Raw genomic sequence first — 26399 nt, 5'->3', positions numbered from 1 at the left:
TACTGTACATAAAAGGCCTGGGAGCGCTCCTCTAGGACCACGCTGGGGTAGCCAGTGGTCCTAAGTTATTAAGTAGTCCCCCTTTCTCTCCTTCTGCACTGGGGGTTGGCCTCTACCCCCGTGACCCACTCACCTTCTGTGAGGGCCATTCCTTGCTCTGGCCAAGGAAAGGTGACCTGAGCCACTTGGTATGTAACCCGCCCCGTCTGTGTCTTCGTTCCCAGTGGTCCTGGAAGCACGTGTCCAGGAGGGCTCCCCGAGGGACCACGATGAGCAGAGCACCTGCCAACGTGTCAGACCCATACTGAGGAGGAAAGCGGTCTTTGCTGTAGTAAGCCACTGTGGTTTTCAGGGCCATGTGTGTCACAGCATGACTCAGAGACAGGACTCTTTCGTAAGTACGTATTTCCAGCCCCAATTACTCTGCTGTCGTGAGCACCACAGCGAAATCTCACCGGAGCACTGTGTCTGTCACTGCCCTGCGTGCACACAGAACGGAGTCTGAGGAACAGTGCGCTTCCCTAAAGAAGAGAAACTTGGAAATGGTCTGACTTCCCTCTGAGATGTTTCCTTTGTGTTTCGGGTGGCCTTCTCTGAAGGCCAAACGTTGGCTGGTTTAGTAAGCCACTGCAAGAACACTGAGAGGTCATCTTTACATGATGTCTTCCTTTCTCTCTTTAGGGATCTGAATAGATCCCATCATCTTTTCATTCAACATGTATCAGTCCTTCCCCTAGATAAATTACATCCGTTACTTTTTGCCCACTGTAGCATGCTCATGTTTCCTGAATTTTTTTCTTATAAATCTGGCATTTGACACTTAGAAATATTTAATAACATACGCAAATTTAGAGATTTTATTCTTCTCCTAGGAGCATTCCTTAATTTACAAAAGCGCTTCCTCTCAAGCTGACGCATTCTGACCCGCAGCGCTTTCAGGGAGAAGCACCACGGTGACTGCACCACAACGTCCCCGCTCCAAAACCAGCTGCCACCATTTCCTCCGAGGGTGGTCACGCAGATTCACGACGTTACGTACCGGGTGCTTCTAACAGCACCTGCCATGTGTTGGCGCTCTGCCTGGGCCTCAGCCATCACAGGTACAAAGACTTCCACCTGGAGCTGATGCAGCACCCGGAAGGTGCCGGCCATGGAAGAGCACGTTTGCTCCACCTGTGAGGCTGACACGTGGCAGAGCAGGGTTCTGAATCCAGTTCTGCAAAAAGTCAGAGATGCCCTTCCTATTAGAGGTGTGCTGTGTTAGCACCAAGGACATTTAGAGGTTTTGTTTGGTTTTAAAGGAGGGACGGAGGAAGAGGAGGGGAGCGGAAGGACGGCTGCCGACATGGGCAAGGAGCAGGTCTCCGGGTCCCCTGGCGGGACAGTGTGGGGTGGGGTGCCCGCACAGCTAGGGGCGCACTGAGTATTTCTGGGCACTCATTCCCAATGCACACTTCCCTGTCGAGGAAGACAGTCATGGTGGGTAATGTGTACTGAGCGGTAAGACACAGAATTAAGCCATTTGCCCAGGGTCACAGAGCTGGCTAGTGGCAATGCCCAGACGCTGACAGGGCAGCAAAGCCCCAGGCCGGAGTTCTTCACCTCCGGTATACACCTGGGAAAGGTCACCCGACGGCTTCTGTGTCCACGCCCAAGGGGAAGAGCATGGAGCCAAAACCAAAGGTGTGTGCAGAGCAGTGAGGTGAGGACAGACAACAGGAGGGAACAGAAAAGAAGCCACCCCAAAGAGTAAGCTGGGAGGAAACAGGAGTTGTATTCCATGACAGGATCACTTTTCAGATTTTAAAGCTTACTACTGAAAATAAAATTGACCCTCAAAGTCATCCTAAAAGTAAAACGATTAGAAATGATTAAGAAACAAAACATACCCTAGAACTTGTATATGCACAGGTAGAACATTCTCGTTTTGCTTACTAAAGAAAAAAAAAATATTGCTATACTTCACAGAAAACATACACAAATATGCATGTAATCTGTCAATAATTTAATAATTTATTTTTAAATAGATTTAACTCTACTGAAAAAATAAGGACTTGAAGTATATTCAATTTCCTCAAATGAGCGCAAGTTTTGTAACAGACATCAACAGGGATAATTTTCCATGTTATCACAATCAGAATTTAAACTAATATGAATGTGTCACACACAGACATTTGGAGTCCTAATGAACACTACTTCATCGAGCTCCCTGGGATGACCCGTGTGGCCCGGCGGGGGCGAGGACACTTGCCAGCCAGCAAACGTGTCAGAACCACTCTGAAGCACTGCAAATAGGCACGGACATTCAAAGGGTAAGGAACGCTTTCCTAATGTTGGAAGGGTTATTTTTTAAAACAATATTTAGCTGAAAAAATGGAATACATCTTGTCCTTAAAAATATCTTTTCAAAGAATTATTTCATTTCTATTGCTTTGCAATAAAAATTCCTACAAAAGACAACCTTTTCTATTGATTACTCAGAAAGCAAGGTATGAATCCACGACAGCACTTTTTTTGTTCTACTCAGATACACCTCAGATTATATTTCAAATAAAAAGGAGTAAAATGCACAGTTAAAAAGAGCTTCTCATAAAGTGGACATCGGCAAATTCTGTGACTTGACCATACAAAATGTATTAACCAAATAATAGCAACTGACATATCAAACTAACTTTTTTTTGGTTCCTATGTAACTTGCATACACATGCTGCCTACCTAAACAATTTCAGAAGTATAACAGAAAGATGATCAATTTAGGAATATAATCAAGCAGTCTTTAAAACTAAAACCTGTTTTCAACATGCTATGAAATGAAAATAACTTAAATGAGTTCAACAGTGTCGCACTATCAAATACTGTAACATACTAATGTAGATTCTATTTTAAAAATGAGCCATCGACATAAAAAAAAGAACGCAAACTGTAAAATAAACTGAAAAGAAAGTTCTTCAGTCTGAGCATGCTGCTACATAAATACAGAGAATTCACATCTGAAAACACCAACATTTTTGAAAGTCTGTTTTTAGGTTATTTATATTAAGCTAAAATGAACAAGCTCTTCAGGACTGCATGTACTTTCTTACTGAAAGGGAAAATCAAGTCATTAAAGCAGCTGCTCCTTAATCTAGCCTACCTTATTTTTTGGATTGGATGTGTTCATTACACTTCGAGTCTCTTTTCCAGTATAAATGACAACACCTATTACAGTACCTGCAAAAACACGAAAGTGGTCCTTACAGAGATGCCTCAAAGGGGAAGCACAGAGAGAACACCTTCTAATCAATTGTCTTGATGGAAAATATTATTCACTACTTAATTTTATATAAATTTATCTAACAGCACATTTGATTTGGGAGGGCAAGAAAGTCTAATCTCAACTTTCAAAATAAGCTTTGAGGAACTCAACTGATTTTTTAAGCTATACAAATTTACCTATATACAACAACATTAGAAAATGTACTGATAATCTTCTCCCTGTCAAGAGAAAGGGTGACATCACTCGGTTCACGTGTGCAAACACCACAGGTAAGTGAAGAGAGGCTGTGTTCTCAAGTGGTCAGATGCATCATGGGACCTTCAAACCAAGACCGCACCAGCTGAACCACCTTCCCTGAGCGAGACTTGAGTACTACTAGGTATAAGAGCCTCCGCTGACATTTTAGCACCTATACAATTAAAACAGTAAGAGACAATTACATAAATAACATTTGATGTTGAATTTAGATGTTATTAGCCTTTTTTACTCATGTCTCCTCAAAGTTTGGTTTTCTAAGTGTGTATGCCTATCAAACTTAAGGTAAAAGAATACTAAAATACCCCTAGAACAACCATTGGATTACAAAGGCTCAGAGGCACTCACCTCTGTAATATTAAATTAAAAACCACAGAACAGGTCTGTTTCTAAACTGTAGCTATGCATAATCTATATTCCTAGTTTTCGTAAATTCTGAGGATGAGAAATGATTAAAGAAAGAAAATCACGTCCATAAATACCCACTGAGACCAACAGCACTGCAGAATTCACTATAATAATTGTACAAAAACTCTTTGATGTCACATTAATGTAACGTGTGAAATTTAGCGCGTTGTAAGTCAGGACCCAGGGAATAAATGTGATCCTAGTGATCTCTTGGATTTATATGAACAGAGAGCTGCAAATTATACGCATTAGATAATGAACGGTTTCCTCCATGGAATGTTCAGGAAGACAGGGAGGTGCTAGAGGGCTGCTCAGTGGTCACATCTGCAGAGGTTACACGTTTCTTTCAAAATAAGCATTTCCTTTCTTCCCCCTGTTTTAATTGTGAGCCGCTTGCAGAGCTGTGTGGTTGAATTTCCTGAGCCCCTTGAAAGCAGAGCAGCCCCTCCAGCACAGAGGGCAGCCCAAACTGCACAGATGCGACCTCTGTAGAGCAGTGCCCAGCAGAGCTGCAGATGGCAGGCCTGCACTTAGTGCTCAGGAAAGCACAGATTACGTAATGAGCCAGTGCCGTAGAGGACCCCACCCCAAACACACACAGCTCTTGTGTCAAACAGTACATTCAATCCGACTGCGTCGGTAGTTTCTTCCTATTTTGCCAATTAAACTTAAAATATAGGAGTGTCTCATGTGAAATGAGCTCACTAATGTGAAAAAAGTACAAAAACAGAAGACAAACTGCAAAATTATTTTTAATATTAGCAGAACAAAGAGTCTCAGAAAAGACTTAAAAATTAATTAGGCTAGAAAACACTGTCCTAAAATCCAGACAAACTATTAGTAATGTTGATTCTAGGCTGGTATTGCAGTTACAGGTATCCAAAATGCAATCTGAGAAATGACAAGACTAAGAAAACGTAATGCATACAGATACACATAGATAGCATATTTAATCAGTACCGCAGGTTAAATATAATGTACATAAAGAGTATTTAACAGAATTCCTCCCATGGTTTTCCTTGTATAATCTACTGAAGTCTGGTAAAGGCTCTCCCATGCATTATCTCATCCCATTCTCACTGAAAAGGAATTAGAATAATGCATTTTTTTCCAAGTCGGTCATGCTTTTTAACTACTAAAATTAGTGAAGTCAGTATGGAGTATTTGCAGTACTCTCCATTCTTTTTGACAAAGGGCACCTACTTATGGACTAGTATAGGCTGAAAGGTTGACCAAACCCTGTATGTAGGGCAAATCTATCTATAGATACATATATATAGATATATATGGCAAAGTGGTCACCTGTTCATTTTGGAAACAAGACCAGAGAGGGAACACAACAGAGCACATTCATCAGAAAGTCTGACAGAGAGAACGTGTCAGAGACAGACAGACACATGGACAGACCTCGAGAATGCTCAACCATCCGAAGTATTTCCTGTCACTTAGGCACCTGCTGGCTCCCATGCAGAAGTGCTTTCCTCGTGCCAGTCTCAACAAAACCCCGAGCGTGGGCGGCCCACCCACTGCAGAGTTTTCGTGTGCCTGCAACAGAGGGGGAGCACAAAGGCGGCCAGCAAAGACTACGGATTTGCCTCAGGAGAGCAACACGGCGAGACCGAGCCAGGGACACAGGCGGACACTGCGACCTGCACCAGGTCTGGGCCCCGCCCAGTGAGCGTGCCATGCGTCCGGGGACAGCAGGGCAGCTGCACCCACTTCCCAGCGGCCAGGACTGCCCAGTCCTGGGACCCGAGGTGCAAGCAGCAGCAGCGTGCGGCGCCGCTGTGTCCTCCGTGACCCCCACTGCCCTCCTGCACCACAGCTCGCGGGTCATGTCCCTCAGGGGACTGCAGTGGGGCAGCTTCTCCTGCTTTCCCGAGGCCCATCAGGCAACCGCTCTGCCGCAGGAGCCTCACACACCATGCCCACTAAAGGGACAGTGTGATTTTAAGTTTCTAATCTGGCACGAGGACTAGTCTCATAAAATATCATGCCAAAAATTACCAAGAGAAATGAAACCACACAAAAACCAAAAAGAATATCTATGTTCCAATTTTTTCAACCTAAATTATTTCATCAAACTGCTATAAAAGTATCCAAGTGTTTACTCTCATTTTCTGTATTTATCACAATCAGTACCAGCCCTGGACCCCTGTCTACGTACAGGCCCCCCTCTACAGGGAGGGGTCACCCTAGATCCCCGTTGGCACACACACCCAGCAGCCCTGCTCTGGGGGGGTCACCGCCGTCGGCACAAAGGCCCCCGCTCCAGAGGGGTCACCGTGGACCCCCGTCACCACATACACCCAGCAGCCCTGCCCCGGGGGGGGGTCACCATCGTCGGCACACACGCCCCCGCTCCAAAGGGGTCACCCTGGACCCCCGTTGGCACACACGCCCAGCAGCCCTGCTCTGGGGGGGTCACTGCCATCGGCACACAAGCCCCTGCTCTAGAGGGGTCACCCTGGACCCCCGTTGGCACACACGCCCAGGAGCCCTGCTCTAGGGCACATCCCTGCTTCCAGGCTCTTGGCAGTTTAATTTCAGAACACTCTCTTGTCCACTTATCACTTGCAACGTGGCAGCTCTCTGGGACACTGACTCTGCTCTGGGAATGGCGTTCACTGACAGACAGGGGGAAGAAGATGGAGGGCACCACAAGCAGTTGTGTTTGTCCCTTTTCAGGGACCCTTGGCCCTCGGATCCTCTGTGGTGTTAACGTGAGCCCTCATTCCCATGCACTCAGAACCCCAGGATGACGGAGGAAGGCCCAAGTTCACTTCACCTAGGAGGCAGCCTGAATTCAGTGGACACATATTTAAAAAGTAAGATTTAAAAAAATTCTTTCTCAACTTATAATCAAGTATAAAGAAGATATGAGCCCTTAAATTACTCCTGGAAACCCAAGGTCTTTCAAACATTGCTCAGGATACAGCAGTTTCGTAATATATAGAGTCTAGTAATTGCTCACATTATTAAGGTTTTTAAATAAAGGTAAGTATGTGTTAAAATATTTAAAATTAATGAAAAGAGCTTGCATTTTTAAAATGTCCAAACACAAATGAAACTTAAGAGGCGTCTTAAGACTTAAGTTTTTTTGAAAGGATGGTTTTTGAGCAGCATAAATACTTTCCTGGAAGATAAAAAGCCCGGGTGCACTGAATTCAACCCATGAGAGAATGAGAAACAGTCCTCAATGTGGCAAGCATATGTGACGCCTAGATTTGTGTCTGTTCTGCCCACGTGTGCAACCAGGAGCTTCCACGTGCCAAGGTCGCCTGGAGAGGAAACGTATGTACGGGGGTTACCGCGCACATCACATAGGCCTTCTGCTCGGGGGCTTCTGCCTCTGTGAGAAGAAAGGCCACAGATCGATAGCGCTAGGGTCAGTAGCAACATTCTAATACACAGGGAACAAAAGAGCAAATAAAACGTATTTTTTTTTTTTAAAAAAAGCATCTTCAGTATGATGGAAACAAAACAGAATACAGCTCTAGACATGGGGAAAATGTGAAATCAGTGACCAAGTATCAGCTCATATGTGCTATGTTTTAAATATTTTCCTATCAGCTATTAAACGCTAAAGGCTGAAGGGTGACAGCTGTCGAGGATGGATTCCAATCCCGACCCTGGGACAGCCTGGCTGTGTGACCGAGCGAACAATGGGGGCCGGCGCGATGCGGCTGTGCAGCACCACACCGAGCCAGGGCGCAGCTGTCAGCAAGGTCAGCAAAGATCGGCAGCGTGGAGGACGCGTGAGCTCAAGATTCAGAGACTCCTCCTGGCCGCAGTGCCCTCTCCAGTGAGCCCCCAGGCACAGCCAGTCTCCCCGTCCTGGGGTCTACACAGCCCGAGACCTGGCCTGCTCCCCACCCCTCCTTGGTGTGCTATCCTGACTTCTCTTTCTCTTTAGTTTGAGAAATTTAAAAAATCATCAGTACAAAAATCATGAAAGACCTCAATTTCTATTAAAATTGTCCTAGTTGCCCTCAGATTTTTATTAAACATAGGAAACATTAGTATAAAACTAAGGCCCCTCTCCTCCTCTACTCCCTAGAAGGTGCACACGTGGACCCCTACAGGAGCCTGACTGACACACTGCTGTGCACACAGGCCCCCACGGCACACGCGCACAGAACTGCCCGGCCTTTCCCCGAGCCCCAGACACCAGGCCCCAGCACCATCCTCGTCAGCCTGCAGCTCAAGAGGCCCTCACGTAGCTGCTGGTGCGCTCACGAATCCTCCCCACACCTTTCCACCCCTTGACCTCACGCACCTGTTTGCTCTTCCTTCAAACTCTGATCAGGTAAGGATTTTGGCTTCTTTGTTTTGGGGGCACCCTATACTTCCCTGTGGTACTCAGCAGAGCGTAAAGCACCCGCCTCACTTTATTAAAGTAGTCCTTGCCCATGCGCGCTCCCGAGGACAGTGCATTCAACAGCGCCTGGTCTCTGCAGAGGGATTCTTACAAAACCACCAGAAGAGCAACCAGGCTCTATGGGCGCTGGGCCACAGATTAAGAAGACAGACAGCCCTACTCTGAACATCCCCTAGCCTTCCTACCCCCACCAGCAGCCTTCACGCTCCCTGCTAAGATTCACTCCTGTTTACCATTAGCAAGTCAACTACTTTCTGAAAAGCTGACCAGCATTTAGATTTCAATACCTCCCAGAGAAATTTACTTCCCAAAATGTATATTTAGGTGACCTCCCTGTTCAGCCACTAGAAATACTCCAACATCCTCCAATTTCACTCAGAAGAAAATTAAGACGCTTTACTCTGGTCCCCAAAGGCCGAACAGGAAATATCTCCCCAGGCCCCCTATCTCATCTAATACTTTTCTCCCTGACAGACAAACCCACCACAGTGATCTCTTCCAAATTCTACTGGGTGACTGAGGAGTGGGAAAACCCCCAAATACCACCACTTCCTTCCCCGGTTGCGCTAGGCCACCTCCCAGTAAGGGACATTGACAAGTCTGGCGAGAAGAGGGATCAGAACCCACGAAATGCCGCTGCCCTGCTCCATGGAGGCCTTGCTCCTTGCAGCGCACAGCCCACAGCCAGCGCTTGCTTAGCACTCAGCCCCTCAGGTCCTGCCCCACACCCGCCAACGACAGGGAATGATCCGTAAGGTCCCTGGGTGGTACAAGGTGGTTATTTTCAGAGATACTGCACAGAGTCACTCCAGCACAAAAGCACCACCAAATGTGAGAGCTGACACTAACAAGAGAACTTGTTTCTTACCTGACGCAACAATGGTGCTCGCCCGCAGTGTATTTTCTAGGCTGAGACTCTCATGAATGGGTGGGTCGCAGTCTTCCTGTTCACAGAGAAGGGGAAAAATGGCAAGTTAGAAACTTTTTTTACTTCAGATATCAGCAGTGATAAAACAAGCATACAAGCTGGATTCAGTGAATGAGCAGTGAAATGGCACTGCAGAATAAAGGTGAAAAATGGGAATTTAGACAGAGGCTCCTGGGAAGAGGGCAGAGCAGGGAGCACCAGGAATCTCTGCCCACCGGGCAATGACCACACGGCAGAATCTGTCTGATGGGACTATTTGGGGACTGTGGAGTCGGCTGAAGGCTTGCGGCTGTCCAGGAGAAGTAGTCAGTTTTGGTCTCTTCTAGCTCCCAGCACAGAGCAGCTACCCAGCCGTGCGGCAGGCAGCTGTGCACGTGTTTCTGGGGCAGCCTGCAGACGCCAGGTGGGCAAGAAGCACCCCGTCCTCCAAAGAGCAGGAGTCTAAGCTCTGACCACTGCCGGCTGCTTCTGATCACACAGGTGCAGACACAGACCCTGGCGGCCCTTGCTGTCGGCCCACCAGCTCCAGTGACTCCAAGGGCATTGGAAGGGCGAGGGCCCCCTTGTCCCCCTTCTGGGAGCCAGACATTAAACACTAGAACATTCTAATACAACTGCATATATGGAAAAAAACACAAAGTGACTGTGGGTGCCCAAGAAAAAGCTCAGAAAAGACCTGAAAAGACATTAAATGTACACCTCAGACTGATAACCCGGCACAGAGACAGTCTATAATCATAAAAAATAAGTAAATCAACAAATAAATATAATGACTAAAACCCCAGCAAGCCCGGAAGAAGGGTGAGAATGGACTTCCAGAGGTACATCACTATACTAAAAACAAAGTGTTCAATAACAAGGCATTAAAAACAAAACAACAACAAAAAAAGTATGGCCCATTTATTTATTTTTTTTTAAGATTTTATTTATTTGAGAGAGTGAGAAAGAGCATGAGAGACGAGAGGGTCAGAGGGAGAAGCAGACTCCCCACTGAGCAGGGAGCCACATGTGGGACTCGATCCAGGGACTCTGGGATCATGACCTGAGCTGAAGGCAGTCGCTTAACCAACTGGGCCACCCAGGCGCCTAGTATGGCACATTTAAAGGAACACTGTAAATCAACAGAAACAACCCCTGAAAAAGACCTGATGTCAGATATACGAGACAAAGACTTTAAAAGGAAAGTATTAAGGATGTTTAAAGAAATGAAGATGTGGAGAATGCCAAGAAAACAATGTGTGAACGAAACGTAAATATGAATAGACAGAAAACCTAAACAGAAAGCAGAAGAAAGTCAAGAGCTGAAAAGTACGATGACTGAAACGAAAATTCCCCTAAAGAGATTCAAGGCAGATCTAACCACGCAGAAGAATCAGCAAACCTGAACACGGAACAACGGAAATGACCAAGTCTGGGAAACAGAATGAAAACAGGTGGAGGAAAATTAAAAAGGTCTGAGGGAGTGCAGGACACCAAGGTACAAACCAATATAGGTATTGTGGGAGTCCCAGAAGTGGAAGACAGAATGAAAAGGGCAGAGAGAACATGTGAAGAAGTAATGGATGAAAACACCCCAAATCTGATGAAAGACATGCATGTAAACAGTGAAGAAGCTCAAGCAAATCCAAGGAAGATGAACTCAAAGAGACCCACATAGAGACACATTATCATAAAAGTTTTAAAAGACAAAGACAAGGGCGCCCAGGTGGCTCAGTCATTAGGTGTCTGACTTTTGTTTCGGCTTAGGTCATGACCTCAGGGTTGTGAGACTGACCCCCACACTGGACTCCACGATCGGCGCAGAGTCTGCTTGAGACTCTCATTCTCCCTCCGTCCCTCCCCGCCACGTATTCTCTATCTCTTTCTCGAAAATAAATAAATAGGGCAGCACTATTTTTAATTTTTTGAGGCACCTCCACACTGTTTTCCAAAGTGGCTGTACCAACTTGCATTCCCACCCACAGTGTAAGAGGGTTCCCTGTCTCCACAACCTCTCCAACATTTGTTGTTTCTTGCCTTGTCCATGTTTGCCATTCTAACTGGTGTAAGGTGGTATCTCAGTGTGGTTTTGACTTGAATTTCCCTGATGGCTAATGATGATGAACATTTTTTCATGGGTCTGTTAGCCATTTGTATGTCTTCTTCAGAGAAGTGTCTGTTCATGTCTATTGCCCATTTTTTTGACTTATTTGTTTTTTGGGTGTCAAGTTTGAGAAGTTCTTTATAGATCTTGGAAATCAGCGCTTTGTCTGTAGTGTCATTTGCAAATATCTTCTCCCATTCTGTGGGTTGCCTCTTTGTTTTGTTGACTGTTTCCTTTGCTGTGCAGAAGCTTTTTATCTTGATGAAGTCCCAATAGTTCATTTTTGCTTCTGTTTCACTAGCCTTTGGAGATGTATCTTGAAAGAAGTTGCTGTGGTCAATGGCAAAGAGGTTACTGCCTATGTTCTCCTCTAGGATTTTGATGGATTCCCGTCTCACATTAGCTACCCTATGACCCAGCAATTGCACTTCTGGGTATTTACCCCAAAGACACAGATGTATTGAAAAGAAGGGCCACATGCACCCCAATGTTCATAGCAGCAATGTCCACAATAGCCAAACTGTGGAAAGAGCCGAGATGCCCTTCAACGGATGAATGGATAAAGAAGATGTGGTATATATACACAATGGAATATTATGCAGCCATCAGAAAGGATGAATACCCAACTTTTACATCAACTTGGATGGGACTGGAGGAGATTATGCTATGTGAAATAAGTCAAGCAGAGAAAGTCAATTATCATATGGTCTCACTTATTTGTGGAACGTAAGGAATAGCAGGGAGGACGTTAGGAGAAGGAAGGGAAAAATGAAGGGGGGTGGATATCAGAGGGAGAGACGAACCATGAGAGATTATGGACTCTGAGAAACAAACTGAGGTTCTAGAGGGGAGGGGGGTGGGGGGATGGGTTAGCCCGGTGATGGGTATTAAGGAGGGCACGTACTGCATGGAGCACTGGGTGTTATACGAAAACAATGAATCGTGGATCACTACCTCAAAAACTAATGATGTACTGTATGGTGACTAACATAACATAATAAAATAAAATAAAATTTTAAAAAATTAAATAAATAAATCTTTAAAAAAAAAGGACAAAAAGAGAATCTTGAAAGCAGTATGAAAGAAGCAAACCATCACATACAAGGAATTCCCAATAAGGTTCTATGCAGATTTTTCATTAGAAATAGTGGAGACCAGAAGGCGGTGTGCTGATACAAAGTGCTCAAATGAACAAACACCCATGTCAGCCAAGAATCCCATATCCAGCAAACTGTCCTTCAAAAATATGGGTAAAATCAAGATATTCCCAGACAAACAAAAGCTTAGAGAGTATGTGTCCCACTAGACCTTTCCTGCAAGAACTGTTCAAGGGAGTCCTGCAGGTAAAAGAAGAGGGTACAATAACTCGAAACTACATGGGGAAATAAAGATCTCAAGAACGGTGACAATACAGGCAATTATAAAGGCAAATATTATTGTAGCAATGGTTTGTAACTGCACTTTTTGTTCTCTACATGACTTAAAAGAATAATATATAAAACCTAGTATTGTTGTAATTTTGGTTTGTAACTCCAAATCTTGTTTTCTACATGAAGAGGCTGGGTGCATTTAAAAGAACTATTCGTTTACATTTTTAGTCACAGACCGTATAAAGATGTAATTGTGTGAAATCAGCAAACAAAAGGGGTGGGGACAGAGCTATAAAGGAGCACAACCTTTGTATGTTATTGAACTTAAGTTGGTATAAAATCAAATTAGAGTGTTATATCTTTAGAATGTTAAATGTAATTCCCATGGTAACCGCAAAGAAAACAGCTATAGAATATGCACAAAAGGAAAAGAGAAATTTAAACATTTCCCTACAAAAACCAACTAAACACAACAGAAGACAGTAATGTAGGAAATGAGGGACAAAATATATATATATATAAGGCACACAAAAAATTGAACAATGACAGAAGTTAAGTCCCTTCTTTTCAGTAATTACTTCAAGTATCAACGGATTAAACTCAACCATCAAAAGACAGATTGGCACAATGGATAAAAATACATGATCCAACTATATACTGTCTACATGCTGAGACTCACTTTAGATCCAAAGACACAAAGAAGTTGCAAGTGAAAGTACAGGAAGAGTTATTCCATGAGAATAGTAAGCAAAAGTGAGCAGGTGTGGCTACACTAATATCAGCAAATTAAATGTTAAACCAAAAAAGGTTATAAGAGACATTATATATTAATTAAATGTTCAATAAGGCAGGAAGATAGGATTATAAACAACTGTGCATCTAATGAAAACCTGTAAAAATATACGAAGCAAAAACTGATAGAACTTAAGGGAGAAATAGCTCAATAGTAATAGAGACCTTAATATTCCACTCACAATTATGGCTAGAACAACCAGACAGAAGTAAGCAAAGAGAAAACTTGGCAAAATAAGCCAACTAGATCTAACAGACATGCAGAACATTCCACCCAAAAACAGCATACACATTCTTCTCAAGTGCACACGGGACATTTCCCAGGACAGACCTTATGTTACAAATGAAGCTCCAACAGATCATCATACAAAGTATCTACTCCAACCACAATGAGATAAAGAGAGAAATCAATAACAGAAAATTCACAGAACTGTGGAAATTCAACAACTTTTAAACAACCAATGGATTACAAAGAAATCACAAAGGAAATTAAAAGATACTTAGAGACAAATGATAAAAAACTTGGGAGGGCGCCAGCTTTGGCCTTAGCCAGCGAGTGGCGGAGGATGGAAAGCAGCGACGAGGCGGCGGTCGAGAAGTGCCGCGTCCACTTGCGCCCTGGCACGCTGCACCTTCTGCCCTGCGAGGTTCTGGTTAACGGGCCCGCCCCGGTGGAGCGCTTCTTCACCCCAGCCATCCGGCAGGGTACCGATGGACTCGAAGTGTCGTTTCGGGGCCGCAGCCTACGGGGCGAGGAGGTGGTGGTGCCGCCCGGCCTCGAGGGATACGTGATGGTGATGGAAGAGAAGGGAGAGGTGCTGGGGAAGGACTTCTCGGAGGGTTCGTCGAACCTGCGAGAGGAGCAGGAGCTGGCGGCACCCCCAGAGGCGCTGGAGCGGGACTTCGACCGATTTATCGGAGACACCGCCAGTTTCAGCCGCTTCACGCTGTGGGGCCTGGAGACCATCCCCGGTCCGGATGCCAAAGTGCGCGGGGCCCTCACCTGGCCCGGTCTGGCTGCAGCGATTCACGCACAGGTGCCTGAGGACTGAGCACTGGAACTTGACATTGAAAGCCACCGGTCCCTCCACCCCAATAAACCAGCTCTTCCTTCTGGAACCACTGACTGATTCCATCACCCCCCAGTAAACACGCTCTTCACAGCAAAAAAAAACAAAAAAACAAAAAAACAAAAAAAAACTTGGGAGGTGCAACATAAGTGGTGCTAAGGGGGAAATTTGAAGCTATAAAATATGCTTATATTAAAAAAGAGGACAGATCTCAAATCGATGACGTAACTTTACAACTATGGAACTAGAAAAAGAAGACTAAACTAAACCTAAAGCCAGCTGAAGGAAGGAAAAAATAAAGATTAGAGCAAAGATAAATGAAATAAAGAACAGAAAAACAATTTTAAAAGTGAATGAAAGCAAAAGTTCATTCTTTGAAAACATCAACAAAACTGGCAAACCTTTAGCTAGTTGGACTGAGAAAAAAACAAAAAAGAAGACTCAAATTACTAAATTCAGAAACCAAAGTGGGAAAATATTACACTTCAACGGAAATAAAAAGGATTAAAAGAGAATACATTAGTACCCATGTGGCAAGAAATTGGATGAATGGATGAATTTCTAGAAACACAAAACCTACTAAGAGTAATCATGAAGAAAGAGAAAATCTGAATAGACCTATATCTAGTTAAGAGACTGAATCAATCATAAAAAATCTGACAGAGAAAAGCCCTGGGTCCAATGACTTCACTGGTGAAATCTACCAAAAATGTAAAGAAAGACTAACATCAATCCTTCTCAAACTTTCAAAAAATTAGAGAAGGGACATCTCCTAACTCACTCTATAAACCCAGCACAACCCTGATACCAAAGCCAGACACAGACATGACAAGAAAAATAAAGATCAACATTCTTTATGATCACTGATGCAAACAAAAATCTTGTAATACTAGCGAACAGAATTTAGCAAAACATTAAAAGGATTATACACGATGACCAAGCAAAATGCAAGGTTGGTTCAACATGTAAGCCAATCAATGTAATAATTATATTAACAGAATGAAGAAAAAAATCCACATGATCATCTCAACTGATGCAGAAAATGCAAATATTCAATACGCTTTTGTGATTGAGGGGAAAAAAGCAAAAGCATTCAATGAAACTAGGAAAAGAAGGGAACTACAGGGGGGTCTGGGTGGCTCAGTAGGTTAAGCGCCTGCCTTCAGCTCAGGTCATGATCCCAGGGTCCTGGGATCGAGTCCTACATTGGGCTCCCTGCTCAGCGGGGAGCCTGCTGCTCCCTCTCTCACTGCCCCTCCCCCTGCTTATGCTCGCTCTGTCAAATAATTTAAATAAAACCTTAAAAACAAAAGCGGGGGGGGGGGGAACTACATCAACATAAATACAAGCCATACATGAAAAGCCCACAGTGAGCATCATACCAGATGGTGAAAGACTGAAACCTTTTTTTTTGGTCAGGATGCCCACTTTCACTATGTCTATTCAGCTTAGAACATAGTACTGGAAGTTCTCGCTATAGGAATTATGAAAGAAAAAGAAATAAAAGCCACGTTATTGGGAAGGAATAAGTAAAATTACTTGTTTGCAGATATGATCTTGTATGTAAAAAACACTGAAGATTCCACAAGAAGATTGACCTAACAAATGAATTCAGCAAAGCAGCAGGTCACACAGTCAACATACAAATATCAGCTGCATTTCAGGGGCGCCTAGGTGGGGTAGTTAAGCATCAGTTAAGTGTCCAACTCTTGGTTTCAGCTCAGGTCATGATCTCAGGGTAGTGGGATCAAGCCCTGTGTCTGGCCCTGGGCTCAGTGTGGCGTCTGCTTGAGACTCTCTCTCCCTCTCCTTCTGCACCCCCCCAAAATAAATGAATAAATCTTAAAAAAAAAATCAGCTGCATTTCTACACACTACCAATGAACAATCTGAAAAGGAAATTATAAGAACAATTCCACCTAGCTTCAAAAATAATAAAATATTTAGGAATTAACTTGAAAGACTTGTACAATAAAAACTGCAAAACTGATGAAAGTAAAGACATAAATAAATGGAAACACATCCCATATTCATGGATTGGAAGACTTAATATTGTTACAATGTCAAGAATACCCAGAGTGACCCACAGATTCAATGCAATCCTTTATCAAAATCCCAATGACATTTTCTGCAGAAATAGAAAAACCCTCTTAAAATTCATATGGAATTGCAAGGGATCCCAACATCAAAAACAATCTTGGAGGAACAAAAGAACAAAACTGGAAGAATCATACTTGATTTTAAAATTTACTACAAATCTACAGTAATCAGAACGGTGTGGTGCTGGCATAAAGACAAACATACAGACCAGTGGAATAAAATGAAGAGCCCAGAAACAAACACTTGCATATATGGTTAAAATAATTTTTGATGAGGGTGCCAAGACCTTCCACCGGAGAAAAGAGTCTTTCAATAAATTCAATAAATAAATGATACCAGTGCAAAACTGGTATCCACATGCAAAACAATAAAGTTACCCTTCCCTAATACCACATATAAAAATAACTAAAAATGTACCAAAAACCTAAATGTAAGTCTTACGACAACAAAACCCTTAGAAGAAAACATTGGATAAAAGCTTCATGAAACTGAATCTGGTAGTGATTTCTTGGATGTGACACCAAAGGCAGAGGCAGCAAGAGAAAGAACAGACAAATCGAACTTCATGAAATTTTTAAATTGTGTGCATCAAAAGACACTATCCAGAGTAAAAAGACAACCCAAAGAATGGGAGAAAATATCTGCAAATCATAGATCTGACAAGGGATTAACATCCAGAATATAAAGAGAACCCCTGAAACTCATCACCACCACCAAAAAAACATTCAAAAATGGGAAAATGACTCAAATAGACATTTCTCCAAAGATATATAAATGGCCAAAAAGACATGAAAAGATGCTCAAGATCACTAATCATTGGGGAAGAGCAAATCAAAAGCCCAATGAGGTCCCACTTTACACCACACACTCATGAGGATGGCAATGCTCAGAAGAGGAGGAAACAGAGGATGTGGAGAAATGGGACCCCTGTGCGCTACTGGTGGGAAGGTAAAATGGGGCAGCCGCTGTGGGAAACAGTAGGGTGGGTCCCCCAAAAGTTGAAAACGGAATTATGATTTGATCCAGAAATTCCACTTGTGGGTATAGACCCCCCCAAAATGGAAAGGAGGGTCTCGAAGAGATATTTGTACCTCCAAGTTCGTAGCAGAATTATCCCCAGGAGCGACCACATGGAAGCAACCCAGTGTCCGTGGATGGTTGGATGGATGGATGGATAGAGGCAGAATGTGGCCTATCCATCTAATGGAATATTACCGAGTCTACTGCACCTGCTACAACACAAATGATCCTCGAGGGCCTGGTGCCGAGTAAAACAAGCCAATCCCAGTAAGACAAACACTGCATGATTCTAGTTACGTGAGGTACTTAGCCAAAAAAATCTCAGAGACAGAAAGGAGAATGGTGCGTGCCAAGGGCTGCAGGGAGCAGGTAGGGGGAGTGAGTCTTTCATCGGGACAGAGTTTCAGTTTTATGATGTGAATGGTGGTGATTCCTGCACAACATAATGAACATATTTACGGCCACTGCACTATACACTTAAAAATGTTTACGATGGTAAATTTTATGTTATGTGTATTTTACCATAACAAAATGAAAAAAATTACAAAACATACGGGAATACTTAAAAAAATGAAATTATAAGTGGAAAGAATGCCTTTAATCAATTCTTTTTAAGATATTTAACTTTAATATAAATAATTTCAAATTTGCATTAAACCACTACATGTTCTATTTCTTTCAGGCAGCAAACTAAAATTTTATCTTCCAATATGTAACTTAATAACAACCACAGCCCTCCTGGAAAAGTATAAAATATTATCACAGATAAATATAAATTAACCCATCAACCTCTACTTAGTGGCTATTGTAGAATATGGCGTCCTCGCCTTTTGCTAAAGAGAAGGGTTATGTTTTTCAAATACATATATTCACGGGAGAAAAAAGTCTATCTGTGAACATTTTAAAACGAATACATATCTGTATCTATCTCTATAAAGGCGACATTTGTATTTTATTTTTCTTTAAAATTATTATTATACTAGACATTTTTCATTTAAAAAAAGCTAGAGGTAAGCTGTATGTTAGGAACTACTGTGTACAGATCTCAAGCACGGCCATAAGTCATTATCACAATAACAATAACGCACACTCTGGTTTTATCTTTACATTATAATGCGTATGTTTAAACACAAAAGTATTTCAAATCCGGGAACTTTTCGCCTTGATCTGAAGACATGGTCTATACAGCATTCTTGCCATTTTGATTATGGAGTGTTTCTAGAATAGAGAATTACAAAAGCCCAGAGCCTTGCCCCTGGAAGTATCCCAGGAAAGATTTCAAGCGTGGTGGCATATTGCCTTTATGTGTCTGAGGTACCAAACCTTCACTGTCCCGAGTGGCATGAGTCTCTCTTCTATAATGCCCCCTCCATGGAGAATTGTATTTTAAGATCAGAGAAGTAAAAGTAACTTGGGAAGGAGGAAACAAACTGAAATTTTCAAACATGTGTGTATGAAACAGAGGTTTGTGCTCCTGGTGTTTTCTTTCCGTTCACTCATCAAACCATTTTTTTAAAAGATTTTATTTATGAGAGAGAGAGAGAGAGAGAGAGCACAAGCAGGGTAAAGGACAGAGGGAGAAGCAGGTTCCCCGCTGAGCAGGGAGCCTGATGTGGGACTCGATCCTGGGACTCTGGGACCATGACCTGAGCCGAAGGCCGACCCCCTTAACCGACTGAGCCACCCAGGCGACCCTCATCCAGTCGTTTTCAATGATATAAATTCTGGCCGTTTTGCTAATTACTTGGAAGACACTTGCTAGATATTTGGTTCTCTGATTTATTTGTGAGGTACAACATCTAAACCAATCCTGACAAGTTGCCACAATATTTCCCCTAGTATTGCAAATATTGATCAGGTGAAACACTGTAATTTAAATTGAATTCAAGGGAAGGGCTTGGCACACAGCGGCCTCGTGGACATGGGACAGCAGGACCAGCCGCTGCTCAGCCTCTTGCATTCCAAGCACTGGACAGTCAGCAGTTAAGTCCTCGGACCACAGCCATCTAGAGCCCTCGCGAGGCCGTCAGAGAGCCCTAAAAAGAAAGCTACCACTCGACAGATAAGACAGGCTTCGTCATTTGACTGCGATGCCATTCAGTGTTCAAAACACAGGTGGGTGCTGTTTCTTGAAATACAACCCATTTTAGGAAGAGAGAGGGGTATATAATGTAAATGTGCTTAGGGTACATCCTGTGGGAAGAGGAGAGTTCATTCTACTCTTTCCAGTATGCACTCGGTTCCTAGGCAGAGCCCACAGCCCGGGTTAGAGGCTGGGGCCGGGAGGAGAGCTGAGCGCGCCTTTCACCGCAGTTGTCCCTGGTCTAGTGCAAGAGCCAAAAAGGGACACACACAGTGACACACAGTGCGCCACCGGCGCACGCACGGACGGGCAGGAGCGCAACGGTAGCAAAGAACAGAACAGAAAAGGAAGTCTTCTGAGTATCAGTTCTTAAACTGGGTCTAAGATCCAGGAGCTCCGCAGACGGCCCTTGATGAAAGGGATCTGTGGACCACGGCCCCCGTGTACGGCCAAAGCTCTGCTTCTGGAGACACACTCACTTTCTTTTTCATCTTACAGTCACTCTGAAGTTACTTCTTCAAATATAGTTTCTCAAGTAAAATCTGTTCTACACTTTGCTGCATTTAGTAGGTGTAGCTGGAAAAACCTATTGATAATTACATAACGGCATCAATATACAAAATACTATGGAAAAGTATTTTTTAAGAAAAAAAAAACATCAGGCTTCCACGATCCCACTAAAAATGTGTTTCTGAGAAACAACTTGGAAGAGTCAGAAGAGTCACACTAGAGTTTACATCAGAAGGAGAAAGACTGTCCCACTTCGGAGCACTTGTAACCACTTCAGTTTATACAGCTTCACAGCAATGGTGACCACAGCCTTACAAATGTTCAAACACAGCCGGCCTCTGACGGAGCTCCCGCACAGCAGCCCACGTACCGTCATGAGCGTCTTTACCACACGGGACGGTATGCAAGTACTGTGCTTGTGTGCTCGATTCTTCCACAGGAAAATGCCCGGGAAGGGAGCTGCCACTTGGTCCCTCTGTGTAGAACCAAAGCAGCTGTTCAAAGCAGAGGTAACAATCACCTGAGAAATAAATCCTCCAAGAAAACGGAGTTCCCCTTTGACTTTTATGATTTTACAGAACAAAGCATCAACATTCAAAAGAGGAGTATGTGGCCTCTCTGCATCAACTGTTTTGTACTTGAATTTATTTATAGCTGAACTAAAATGTCTAACTTCTGATCCATTGAGAGATGGTCTTAGAATCCAACCCTGAAAGACACTGTTGGATAGAGAACAACGTATGTACACTCACTCCTATTTCCCAAATATGGTCCACATGGCTTATCTTTCAATTATATGTTAATCTAGGAGTTACAGCCACAACCTAGCAAATGGAGTATATAATTTGGATAAAACCTGCCAGTTGTTGACTCACACACTTATCATTTAAAGTATGAAACAGGGGCGCCTGGGTGGCTCAGTCGCTTAAGCGGCTGCCTTTGGCTCAGGTCATGATCCCAGGGTCCTGGGATCGAGCCCCACATCGGGCTCCCTGCTCAGCGGTGAGCCTGCTTCTCCCTCTCCCACTCCCCCTGCTTGTGTTCCTGCTCTCGCTCTCTCTCTGTAAATAAATAAATAAAATCTTTAAAAAAAATAAAAAAAAAGTATGAAACAAATAAAATGATTCTCTAATGTGAACTCTGAATTATCTTCATGTATCGTGGCAATTTCCATGCTTCTCTCCCCCCGACCCAGACTGTGAGCTATGTAACTATGGTGTTGACCTAGATCTTCTGAGCACCAAGTGCAGAGCAGGCACCCATATTTGCCCAGTAATTGAAGAAATCAAAGAGTAGAAACACGTGGAGCCCCCCCTCTACTCTCCAGCACCCCTTATCTTTGCACTCCGCGGGAAGCCAGCAGTCGGCTGTTATTCTAAGCTGTCCTAATCCGTGGCATGCCTTTGAAGCACTCCTTTGAGGCACAACCTGCCTGTAGCTGCCCATCAACAAGTGACCACAAAAGTACAAATGAGTACAATTTTATGAGTTTGAAACTCTTCCTAGGGGTCCCTACATATGGACATCTAAACATTACCTATGCACACATACCCTTTAGTACAACATTTCCCACTGTGTCAAACTCCAAGAAAATAAGGCATTAAAAAATAGACATGGGGCAACTGGATGGTCCAGTCGATTAAGCATCCGACTCTTGATTTCAGCTCAGGTCATGATCTCAGGGCCGTGAGATCAAGCCCCGTGTCAGGCTCTGCACTCAGCAGGGAGTCTGCTTGAGATTCTTTCCCTCTCCTTCTGCTCTTCCCCCCACCACCCCACTTGTGCTCGCTCTCTCTCGCTCATTCTGTAAAATAAATAAAATCTTTTAAAATATGTAAATTTTGTCAGTCTTTCCATTATTATAAGGCTTTCTAAACTGCAAATAAAAGGTTCAATACAATTTCATTTTAGAAACTTAAGTTGGTTCTCCCATTACTTTTCTACAACTATTTAATCATGTGAATTCATTCTGTCTATTTCTAGCACAATTACGTACTGAAGAACACACAATATCTATGCAGATTCTTTTCAATTCTGTAATAACAATGAGGGACTTTAAACATTAAACTTTTTCTAATATTCAGAAAATTATTGTAAAAGATAGCTCTTTACCAATCTCATAGAGTACAGAATAAAGATTGGGAAGATGGGTAAGAAATTATCTCTAAGTCACTTTGTCTCTCGGTTTCCTTCTCCTTAATGTTACACAGTTTGCAAAGATGAAATTTGCTCTGGGGAGGGAGAAAGCAAAATGTCACCACATGAAGCTGTTTTCACAATAGTGCACCCCTCTTAACAAACAACAGAGATCTGCTTTTCAGAAAGGATAGAGTATTTTGATTGGAAAAGACCTGAACAATGATGAGTGTGCTATGGTTTGCAGAAGAAATGACAGCAGAAAGTACATATAAAGAACATTAAATGGGAAGGCGATGTTAAAGGCCTAGGAACACTGATAGTATTTCAAACTGGCTACAGTTTTAAACTCTAAACTTCAGGGAGAGTTGCTAGGTCCTGAACAATAAGCAAATCAATTCTATCAATAATAACATGGATCATTTCTATCACTCGGGATGTCATGCAGTGAGCAGTTGGGGTTACCCTGACATTATAGGGTAAGCAGCGGACAGTATTCACAATGTGCATAATTAGATGCTGCTCAGGCAACAGAATACATAATACGTGAATTGCCACAGGACACCTGAATTAATTCGCTCTGATTCTTATTTAATTACTTAGGCTGATATACACTATGTTTTCTCTCCCTTGTAGTTCATACTCTAGAAAAGGAATATATGCAGATGTCACTTCTTTAAACGCTCACTTAATACTGGTGATTTCCACTTTCCAGTTAGAAAACCAGTTATTTAGCATGGTTTTTCCTTTCCTCCTTTTTGAAAGATGTACACAAAAAATAAAGCTTTTTCTCCTAAAATAATCCGGAATTCACTATGAATGTATTTAAAAGGAGTGAAATAAAATCTTGTCAGAAACACTAAACGGAGGCCACGAAAGGCCAGGACTGTTCCCATCAAGAACATGCGGTAACTCACACGAGCTAAATAGAAGTTCAGAGAACTACAAAGCCGCCCTCAGATCCAAATCCGGAGAGAAAATCCTTGTGCCCTCTCCTGGCTCTGGAGGTGACTGTGCCATGTGGGGTCCTTTTCCTCACCACAGAACCTGGAGCTCACAGTGTTTTCTTTCTCCCCTGTGTGCTGCGTGCACGAGCTACAGGCAGCCCGAGCTACCTGCACCTGACCCGTACGGTTTGGGGACGCAGTGGGACAGGAGCAAATTCAGGTGACTGCCTTCATCCCAAGCAAACCGGAAGTCTAGAGGACTCTTTTACGTACACCAATATTACAATCTCTCTTCTAAGCTGAAAATCCTTAAATGGCCTCATCCTTCTTCTGACAAGACCTTCAGGAAGGAGCCTGGCTACCCTTCCCCCACATCTGCACGCTCACTCACATACAGTCTCACACGCTCGGCCATGCACACAGGTCACGCACTGTCCCATGCTCAGTCACGCACTGTGTGAACTGCGCTTTGCAGCCTGGCTGTGTTCAGCCAAACTCTTGCTCCCTCGCACTGATTTCAGGGGGATTCCACACATTGTCTAGCAGACATTTCCAACTCTTAGCAAGTGATAAGCAATATAAATCTGTGAAACAGAAAGGAAGTAAGCAAATATTATTCCAAAATATTAATAGTGGCTAAGTTAATAACTTTTTTTTTTAATTTTATCCATTTTTTTTGACAGAACAAAGATTTGAGAGCGCACAAGCAGGGGGAGTGGCAGAGGCAGAAGGAGAAGCTGAGCAGGGGAGCCTGATGTGAGGCTCAATCCCAGGACCCTGGGATCATGGCCTGAGCCAAAAGCAGACACTCAACTGACTGAGCCACCCAGGCGCCCCTAAGTTAATAACTCTTACCGTACTAAGGAAGCCCTTTGGAAAGGCTTTTTCTCAAATAATGCTAAATTGTCTTTAATTAGAAGATGCTTTCTTCATAAATATTTTTACAAAAACACATAAAAGATCTCGGTATTCTCTCCAGATCTCATTATGCACTGCCTCGTCTCCCTCATCTGTTTCCATGAACACCTTGAACATACTGTTACTGAAGCACTCGTAAAAATAAAGTTACAAAGCAATGGCCAATGACTATCTCCTCCACAGGCATCCTCATTTTTACATCCCCATAATTTCCTCATTATCTGGCATTAGCAAGTGCTTTCTCAAATGATGACAACTGCTCACTAATCCTGGTACGTGAACAAGAGGGAAACGAAGCACACTATACCAACAGAAATCTGCAGCAATTAAAAGTAAACTATAGACATATACTAGAACCCCTTAAGGATTATATATATATTTTTAAAAGATTTTATTTATTTGACAGAGAGAGACACGGCGAGAGAGGGAACATAAGCAGGGGGAGTGGGAGAGGGAGAAGCAGGCCTCCTGCTGAGCGGGGAGCCCGATATGGGGCTCGATCCCAGGACCCTGGGACTGTGACCTGAGCCGAAGGCAGACACTTAACGACTGAGCCACCCGGGTGCCCCCACAAACTCCTTAAGTATTATGAAGCATTTATAATATCAGCTGTTAAAATCAAAAGTTACTGAGTCCTCCAAATCTGATTGGGGAGTCACTGGGGAGAAGGGACTTCAAGCTATACCAAAACACCATGATCGTGCAAAGAATCAAATGAAGCACACACGGGTACATGAGCAGATGCACAGCCATCCAGTCAATACAAACCAGGAAACAATGTGGGTATCACAGTCTATTAAATCCTATCCAAACTCACACTGAACTAGTGAAAGTACTTCATCTTACTGGCTCGTAATATTTTCAGGGAGAAGGACTTTCTCCAGAGTAAATATGCTGAACAAAAACACTGTACTGAGTATATATCCCACAGAGACCGGATGTGGGAAAATTTAAGAACTTGAAACATTGTCTAGGCTTTTCCTTTTCAGTTCAAAGCTTCTGTTCTCATTTATTCAAATTTAAGGTTTGCTGTTTTTAACGTATATACACAATGAATATATTTGTATTTAACAAAAGATTTAACTTACCCTGGTAAATGTGCCTTCAAAACTATGAATATCCAGTTGTAGCTTCTGGGCATACACATAAGCACTGACTGAAAAAAGGTCCTGGAATACAGAATATCTGAATTAATTACATTATAATTAGACAAAATTACTTGGAAATTTTTCAATCACCAACTAATATTTTTCATATGTTATGTACCAAAAGCGATGGTTGGTTTTCCTATACTTTGTGTGCCAACACTAGGTTAGGATGGAGGATAACTAAGGGAAATAATTTTTAAGCTCAACAGAGGTGTGGCAATTTCTCTTGGTTCTAAAAGACTACTACTTAATGATAGGTGTATGTCGAGCACTTGGGAGTTGCTCAAAAGCTCCATGTCGCCTGGGGCTGTCCCAGATTCCAAGTTTAAAGGTGGAAATATACTTCGTGGAGTTCTGTCATACTGTGTATGAGTACTCAGGAGTTACATGGGTACCCAAGAATTTAGTGGGATTTAAATAATCCTCACAATTCCGCATAAGTTCTATAAAACAATTTAGCGAATTCCTAAATTTACTTGCATGATTTTCTTCTAACAGCTACTGCATTTGCCATAAACAGCTGACTTCCTTGAAGCTATGAACATATTGCATTTCTCCCATGTGCCTGAAGCACATCCCCACGATCTATATTTATAAAATTGTATGGGAAGGCTTTAACTATTCACACATCACAGCAACTTTCCCAGAACTAGCTCTGAAGTAGAAAAAAGTCGTTTAGATTACCCGACTCACAGGCAACAGGTAAATGCTTAAACAGTAAGTCTCTGGACATGACACTGAAGCACCTTATTTTAAGGCAATTTATAAAAGTACATCTGTTGATTTATAAATTTTAGTTTTTAAAACTCTATATAATTTTATTAAAATAATGTTATAATAGGTGAAAACGTATTGATAACAAATTTTACTTTTTTAATGGTGCATGATTATGTTTACCAGGAGATCACAAAGAATTTATAGTACCAAAAAGTTCCTTGCCTGTATGGACTTTAACCACCAACACCCACACAGGATTCTGACTGTACTGCCTACTA

The 26399-nt window shown here is 42.9% G+C and overlaps 1 long non-coding RNA gene and 1 pseudogene across 1 annotated transcript in view; one reads left to right on the top strand and one right to left on the bottom strand.

The window, feature by feature from the left end:
* Window positions 1–25380, bottom strand: part of LOC148162034 (uncharacterized) — a 59343-nt gene extending 33963 nt beyond the window's left edge. The window contains exons 1-3 of the long non-coding RNA XR_015767222.1: window positions 25345–25380; window positions 9169–9244; window positions 3134–3210 (exon numbers count right to left, since the gene is read on the bottom strand). This is a non-coding gene — a long non-coding RNA (uncharacterized LOC148162034). The remainder of the gene's footprint in view (window positions 1–3133; window positions 3211–9168; window positions 9245–25344) is intronic.
* Window positions 14040–14604, top strand: LOC148162035 (ribonuclease H2 subunit C pseudogene; annotated as a pseudogene).
* Window positions 25381–26399: the final 1019 nt, after the last annotated feature.

The sequence above is a fragment of the Eumetopias jubatus genome, unplaced genomic scaffold, assembly GCF_037043125.1.
Source record: "Eumetopias jubatus isolate StellerSeaLion01/CBP00866 unplaced genomic scaffold, mEumJub1_p1.0 scaffold_26, whole genome shotgun sequence".
Lineage (NCBI taxonomy): Eukaryota > Metazoa > Chordata > Mammalia > Carnivora > Otariidae > Eumetopias > Eumetopias jubatus.
This window is presented reverse-complemented; position numbering and strand designations above follow the sequence as displayed.